General features: G+C 34.2%; 1 long non-coding RNA gene across 1 annotated transcript in view; it reads right to left on the bottom strand.

Annotated features, from left to right (window-relative positions):
• Positions 1-1,807: 1,807 nt before the first annotated feature.
• LOC122211629 overlaps positions 1,808-8,287 on the bottom strand; it is a 41,829-nt gene continuing 35,349 nt past the window's right edge. Inside the window, exon 2 of the long non-coding RNA XR_006198756.1 lies at positions 1,808-2,073. This is a non-coding gene — a long non-coding RNA (uncharacterized LOC122211629). The remainder of the gene's footprint in view (positions 2,074-8,287) is intronic.

Below are 8,287 nucleotides of genomic sequence, written 5' to 3'. Positions count from 1 at the left end.
ATAAAACCAGGTCACAATGAAAACTGCAAGGAGCCTGCAGGATTACATTGTCCTCAAGGTTACTATTAGGATTTCTATCAGGAGCAGATCCAGGATTTGGTAATCCAAAACACTGACAATTTGGGAATATTCTTTAATGAAAAGAATACATTATAAAAATAAAATTTGGAATAAGTGCAGATATTTATTTGTATCAGAAAGGAGATAACAGTGAATTTAAATGTGTTTCCAACTCAACTTCCCCTTTCACAATTTCACGAATGCTTAAGATACCCCGTTGTCACCCAACATGAGGGGAAGCATGGCAGAGAAGAAGCCAAAGTGGAAATACACAATGGTCCTGACTGAATGCAGTAAAAGTTACTGAATTTTTGAAAAATTTAGCATACATATGATCATATGAACATATTGCTTAGGTCCCTTCTAGAGACATTAAAGGTTAAAGGCTATTGCAGCTTAGGCTTTATTAGTTTCATTATAAATCTACCTCCAGTTATTAAATGTGACAGATCAAATTCTTCCAGGAAAGCTGAAAATTCCAGTGTCCCCACAAAGCTATAAATATGTTTGAATCAATCTAATATGTCAGGAAGAGAGTAATGTTATTCCACAAGACCTCAGATGTAACTAAAGGCTATATTCAATGACTATTCTTCTTGTATGTATAGTAAATAGAGCAATATTTTAAATGCTTACATGTGCCCAGTAGTCAATGCTCTGAAAATGAAAAATACATTGTTTTTTGGAACTATATGTTGTTTGAAATTTTTAGGGTTCAGGTTTACTTAGGATAATCTATTTACTTCTAAGTTACTTTTAATTTTTTAATATTTAATATCCTGAGTATACTTTGAGAAATATTCTCTTTCATTGTCTGCAGATGACTGAAATGAGTGAAGGAGTCACAGTTCACTGGTTGTATTCATGCTCCCCTAAAGGGGTAGCATCCAGGTTTAAGAATAATTATCCTAAAGTATTTATTGTCCTTTGAAAAGTGATTTTTAAATAGATATGCCAGGAATCCTTGTCTTACAACAGTACTGGAAATAGGCAACTTTTAAAAACAAGTTCAAAGTTTATTTCCACTGAGTGGATAGGGAGTTCTTTATGGTCAAATGAGAAATAAGAGCCTAATTTCTTGGACTTAGAAAATATTACACTATAATACATTTTATAAAGGGATTTTAAACTTAAAAATTGATAGATTTTATATCTACATAACTTTTTATTCATCTGGTTAACCAGAAAGTTTCCTGTATGTATTTCTGAGCAAGATAACATTATTACTTGGTTTTTATAAAATACCTCCATGTAGAGCATGTCGTTTTACTTTTTGTAATTTGTGAGTGTTTGATGCTCATGAAAAATGTCAGATTGACATCCCTAGATACCAGAGTCCTCAATTTGTGATTTATATAAGCCTTGGGGAAGCACAGCCTTCTCAATGATCCTAGCCAACATAGTTACAACAGAGCAGTTTAAGCAATAACTGGATGGCTCAGGGCTTGGCCTCTTTGCTGAATCTGTCAGCCAATGTACCAATTAACTCAAATACAATTTTTATGATGTGTACCAATTTCATTGGAAAAGTGAATACATGGCTGTAGGTTTTACAGTTGCCTCAAGAAACAAAGAGCCTAAACTAATTGCAAAAGCTGTCACTATTGTCATTGAGCCACTGAGTTGAAAAGTTTACTGAGCAATCTCTCACAGTTTGCTTTGTACCTACAGTCATGCTTTTACCTAAATTATATTATTTGCCTTGGAGGCAAACACAAAACAAGGAGAAATTAATTAAATAATCATATAAAGGCAGAATGTATTTTATTTACATGGTCATAAATTTCATTGTATATATTGAAAAATCTCATTCTTCTCAATTATAATGCTTACCAAATCTATTGCTAAAACTTCTTATCAAGGAACATTTGGCCTTCATAAAAATGTTGTTTTTAAAATGTGTAAACATATTCTATATAAGATCTGTTTCTGTGACTTGCTGATGATTCCTAAAAAGACGAAATGTGTGGATGACTTCTCTCTTGATTATGAAAATCAGACAATCTTGTGGATCTGTGAAACTAAAATAAAAATCAGACACTTCTAAGGAAACAGAAGAGTTTGATCTGAGGTTAATATTGGGTAGAAGGGAGGAGGGTCTGTGGACAGTTAAGAGTTAAGGAGAGTCTGGTTCCTTGTGGAGAGTTTAGGCTGAGGGAAAATGTACTTGTTCCTTTTTTTACTTCCATAATGCCATGGGTGGGTTATTGCTTTAAAAATGGCCACTGGAGTCAGAATAGCAACAGTGTCAACCCAGATCTGACTGGAATCAGAGACTATACTGTCTAGAATAAGAATTAATAAAATATGCCTAGAGAGACAAGACAGAAACTTTTCCCACCCCATCACCTCACAGGTTGGGCTAGAAGATCATAATTTGGGAATTAGAAACTTCTGGAAAAGAACAATACCCAAGCATGAAGCGTGGAGAATGTCCTGAAGGATAAGGTCACCTGCAAGATTAGGCTGAATGTTCAACTATAGAGGTCTCCTTGCCCTGGAGCATATTTTTAAACCCCCTCCCTTAAATTCCAAGGACAGATGCTAAAACCAGACTTTTAGCCTTTCTTCCCTCCCTAACTATCTAAGGTAGCTGAAAGAGAGCTTATGGGGGTGGAGGGAATAATAAGAAATCTAAGGAACCAAAATGCATACAAAAATAAGACTACAAATTGAATGATTTATACTACACAAAACAGAATTAATGTAACTGTGAAATAAAAATAATAAATAGGTCTAAAATACCCCAGGGGCGCCTGGGTGGCTCATTTGGTTGAGTGTCTGACTTCGGCTTTAGGTCATGATCTCGCAGTCTGTGAGTTCCAGCCCCATGTTGGGTTCTGTGCTGACAGCTCGGAGCCTGGAGCCTGCTTCGGATTCTGTGTCTCCCTCTCTCTCTCTGCCCCTCCCCTGCTCATGTTCTGTCTGTCTCTCTGTCAAAAATAAATAAACATTAAAAAAAATAATAATAAAAAAATAAAATACCCCAAAGCATTAAGTAAAAATAATAATAATATTAAGCAAAAACAACTAGAAACATCTATGGAATAGACAGTATTTAAATTTTTAAAAAATAGTAGCTTGGAAGAAAGGCAGAATGTATACAGCAGAAAATCATCTTAAGAAACTCTTTTAAAGAAGATAAAATGATGGGGCGCCTGGGTGGCTCAGTCAGTTAAGTGTCTGACTTCAGCTCAGGTCATGATCTCGTGGTTTGTGAGTTCCAGCCCCACGTTAGGGCTCTGTACTGACAGCTCAGAGCCTGCTTCGGATTCTGTGTCTCCCTCTCTCTTTGCTTTTCCCCCACTCATGTTCTGTCTCTCTCTCTCTCTCTCAAAAATAAACAAACATTAAAAAAAATTTAAAGAAGATAAAAATGAATAAAAGTTTGGCAGTTCATGGCACTGTAAATAAAAATTAAGATATGTGGAGTCTAGTAATAGGCATATCAACATCCTTATATCTGAAGTTCTGGGCACAAAAAATGTAGACAGGGGAGAAAAATACTGAAAAGATAATGACTAAGAACATAGACTAACAACAACCTAATCTCAAGACCAACTTAAATTAAAAATTTTTGATAATGAGGGGCGCCTGGGTGGCTCAGTCGGTTAAGCGGCCGACTTCAGCTCGGGTCATGATCTCGCGGTCCGTGAGTTCAAGCCCTGCGTCGGGCACTGTGCTGACAGCTCAGAGCCTGGAGCCTGTTTCAGATTCTGTGTCTCCCTCTCTCTGACCCTCCCCCGTTCATGCTTTGTCTCTCCCTGTCTCAAAAATAAATAAACGTTAAAAAAAAAATTAAAAAAAAATTTTTTTTGATAATGAAATATAAAAAGAAAATTCTAAAGCTTCCTAAGAAAGATAGTATATTCTACAAAGAAACTAATGAAATTGACACTGAACTCCAACACTGGATGGGAAGTTTTTAAAGTGCTACTGGCAAAGTCCAAAGCTAGAATTTAAACTTAGCCAAATTACCATTTCAGTGGAAGGGTAAGGGGTGCCTGGGTGGCTCAGGTCATGATTCTCAGATCATGGGGCCTAGCCCTGCATTGGACTCCACACTCAGCCTGGAGCCTGCTTGAGATTCTCTCTCTCTCTCTCTCTCTCTCTCTCTTTCTCTCTCTCTGCCCCACCCCTACTTGGCTGCTCTCTCTCCCTCTCAATAAATAAATAAATAAATAAATAAATAAATAAATAAATAAGATGTTTTCTAGCGCTTCTCTATCTATAGATCTTCTTGCTTAGTAATTATATGTGAATATTGACTACCATATTGGTAAGAGCAGTCCTAGATACTTCCATTCCACACAAAGACCATCTTCAGATTTATTCTTCCAGGAACTACTCTGGCAAGAAAATAAATCAAGGAGGATTCTATGAGATATACTACAAGTGTAAGTAAATTAATAGTTTAGGGTAGCTTATTGTTATTTAGAAAAGTAAAACAAAACCAACAAACGAAACATACATCTATTACAATCAGAACTAAATTACAAATAATGTCAACATATTTGGATAAAGAAAGAAGTGAATAAGATATAAGGAGATGAGCACCCTATATTCAAGGAAAAAAGATTTGTGAGCTTAACAAATTGAAACAGAAAAGGATGAAATATGTATGTATATAAATGTAAAATGTGTAACTTTTAAAATAGCATAAAATGTTGATCCATCTAATGGAAGCCAAGAAAAAGCCAGGAAGCCAGGAAGAAAAGAAAAGAAAGAACTGTGATAAATAGAAAATAGAAATTTCAAAAATAAGTTCTAATTTAACAATATTTTCTCATGAATTAAAAACACAGATTCTTAGATCCATGATAAAAGGCAAATCATCAATGTTTTGCCCTAGAAGAGATATATTAAAAACTATATATGTATAGTTTTTAATGTTTATTTTTGAGAGAGAGAGAGAGAGCACAAGCAGGGGAGGGGCAAAAAGAGAGGGAGACAGAATCTGAAACAGGCTCCAGGTTCCAAGCTGTCAGTGCAGGGCCTGATACGGGGTCCGAACCCAGAAACCATGAGATCATGACATGAGCAGAAGATAGACGCTTAACCGACTGAGCCACCCAGGCATCCCAAAAAACTATATTATATTTAAAAATGAATAAAAATATGAGAAAATAAAGCTTCAAATAGAAGGGAATTCATGTGTAAAACAAAGAAAAAGAGAGATGACATCAAGTAGATAAAAGAAACAAAACAGATCTAATAAACAAAGGAATGTCAAAATATATAAAACAGCTGAAAGAATTATAGGAAAAATATCTCAAAATACCTTACGATATTCTTATATTTATTTGAAAAATGTATCAAACTAGCAGGAAAAATAACTGAAGTTATAAAAATTTGAACATAAGTATTAACTTTGAAATATATGCATATGTATATATGTGTATATACATACATATACTTTACATTTCAAAAAATACATATTCACACTTAGCATGTGAAAAACAAAACTGTGCACATAATATACAAAAGCAAATCTCAATAAATTTGATAGAATCAACAACTTAGAAATGATGTTTGTTGATGACAATGAAATAAAACTTTAAATTACTAAATATGAGTAAACCATAAAATCATATAAAAATTATGTAAAGATAAAGTATAAACATATTTGTATGTGTATGTGCATATACTCTTACTAAATATGTTTTATTTTTTATAAATAAAGTTATAAAGATCAGTTAAAAATACTTAGAAAAAAAGAAAATGAAAACACTACATTTCAAAAGTGTAAGGAGTAGCTGATAAAGTAGAACTAAAAAGGAAATAAATAATTTTATGTATATTTAAACAGAAACAAGATGAATTCTAAAAAAAATACCTGATTTTAAAAGTTAGCAAAAGATCAAGAGAGCAAACCCAAGGGAAACGGAAAAAATAATAACCGTAAAACTAGAGGTCAGTAACATAAACAATAACAACCAGAAGAAAAATCAATAAAGAAGATAAACAAAATTAAAAAACAGCAACAACTGTGTTTTAAGGAAGAACAATAATTTTGCCAAATCTCTGCAAAGAGGGATAAAATAAATGAGAACATGCAAATACAATTCTGAATGTAAAAAAGAAATAATTGCAAACACAACAGAAGATTAAGAGCTTAATAAAAGAACATAGTGAACAAATATACACCAATGAATTTGGAAACTCATGGAACTTAAGAGAAAACAAATAGCCTTTTATCATCTTATATTTTCTATCTTTTCATTTACTTCCAGGGACTTTTCGTTTACCTCATAGTGCATAATTTTAAGATTGGCTTTAAAGTCTTTATCTGATCATTTCAACATCTGGGACATCTTGCTGCTGACATCTTTTTATTGTCTTTTTTTTTTTTTAGAATAAAACATTTTTCTGATTTGTTTGATGTTGAGTAATTTTTATTTTCATCTTGTGAAAATATAATATATATACTCTGGGTTATGTTGTAAAGCTGCTGCAAAATATTTCAGTCTTTGTTTGAGGAGACAGTCAATCCTGTTAGTCTTACACAGTAGTTCTGTGTTGCTTTTTATTGGAGTTGATTGTAATCTGAGTTCAGTTCTTCAAGACTTTGCTGAGCTTGTTTGAGTCTGACCCATGCATGTATAGATCAGAGGTTAGTCTGGAACTTGTAAGGGTTCATGCACAAAATTAAGGATTCTCCTTCTCTGGTTCACTACCTCTGTATCCTCTCTTCATTTTCCAACCTGTATAGGCTCCCTTTCCTGGTTCCTTTGGCCCAGAGTATATTATGATTTCTGTCAGCATTTTACCACTGGCATGGTATAGCTTCTGGACTGGGATATACTTATGGAGCATGACCTTAAGAAAAATAAAACATTTTTTTTTTTACTCTCCTCCATAATCCACCTGCTTTTGTTCACGTTTTCAAGCTCTCAGGTATTTGTTTCTGTGTTTTGCAGAGTTGGTAGTTGTAATCAGTGGGAGAGACAGACTGAAGCCATCACCATAGGAGACTCTCCTTTGGGTTTTATATTCATATTTCTGAATACTAAGTAACTAAAGAGTATACTGCTTTAATTCCCACCCCTTTTAAGATCTTGGAGATATTCACTGCATTTTGATTTTAAGCAGTGTGCCTTTATGGAGAAATTACCATCGGCTAATAAGCACAGGAAGATAGGGTTGAAAGATGCAGCACCCGATCTCAAGAACTTTGAAAATCAAGAATAAAGACAGTTTAGTCTTTAAAAAAAAATAAGTATGATAAGGATAACAATAGAGACATGTACAGGATTCTATGAGAATTCAGAAAAAGAGCTGTTAACATAGCCTGTTAACTCTTCCTAGAAGAGGATATTTCTGAACTGAACCTTGAAGATGTGTAGTAATCACCTAAGTGAAGAAGTGAGGGATAGGGGAAGAAGTCCTAGGCATGAACAAACAAATCAAAAAATAACATATTGACTGGTATAGGGAGGCTGGTGAAAACTTTAGTGAAATCACATAAATCAGTATTAATACCACAGCAGGTATGCCAAGGTATTGATGGAGAGATTAGTAAGATTGTATAAATGCTAGGGGAGAGACTTGCTCTTTATGACATTGTAGAAACAAGTGGAAAGGCATGCTATGGGGAAAACTAAATGGCCTGGTAGGCTATGGTGCTGAACCCGATGGGGCTAGAGGGAAATATTCCCTGAATTAAGGCAAAGAAGGTAGAAATGGAAAGAAGTGAATGGAGTAGATTCAGGGAGATTATGGAACTGATGTGAGAGGGCTTGGTAGTGGACTGGATGCTCCAAGTATGGGAGAAGTCCCAGGATATTTCCAATTCTTGCTTGTTTTATAAGGAAAGTGGTTCCATCAAGGATCAATTTAAGAATTATGGGTTGAATCTTGAAAAAAGAGACTGTTTGGTTTAGATTATGTTGCAATTTGAGATGCCCATAATTTTCTCAAGTGAAGACACCAAATCGGCACTTAGATGAATGCAACTGGAATACTATCTATCTATCTATCTATCTATCTATCTATCTATCTATCTATATGTTAGAGCTGCATGTAAATCTTTGTCATAGCATTATAGATGTTAGAGATAGAAGGGACGTTGGACATTTAGTTGATTTCTGTTATTTTTCAGAGAAAATTCTCCAAATAGAGAGTTAAAGTGATTTGTTCAGTTGGTAATTTCAGGCAAACTAGGAATCAAATACGGGTATGTTGTATTTATATCACACATATTAATACCATGCTGCCCTGCACTACT

This window comes from Panthera leo, chromosome F3 (assembly GCF_018350215.1).
Source record: "Panthera leo isolate Ple1 chromosome F3, P.leo_Ple1_pat1.1, whole genome shotgun sequence".
In the NCBI taxonomy this organism is placed as follows: Eukaryota; Metazoa; Chordata; class Mammalia; order Carnivora; family Felidae; genus Panthera; species Panthera leo.
This window is presented reverse-complemented; position numbering and strand designations above follow the sequence as displayed.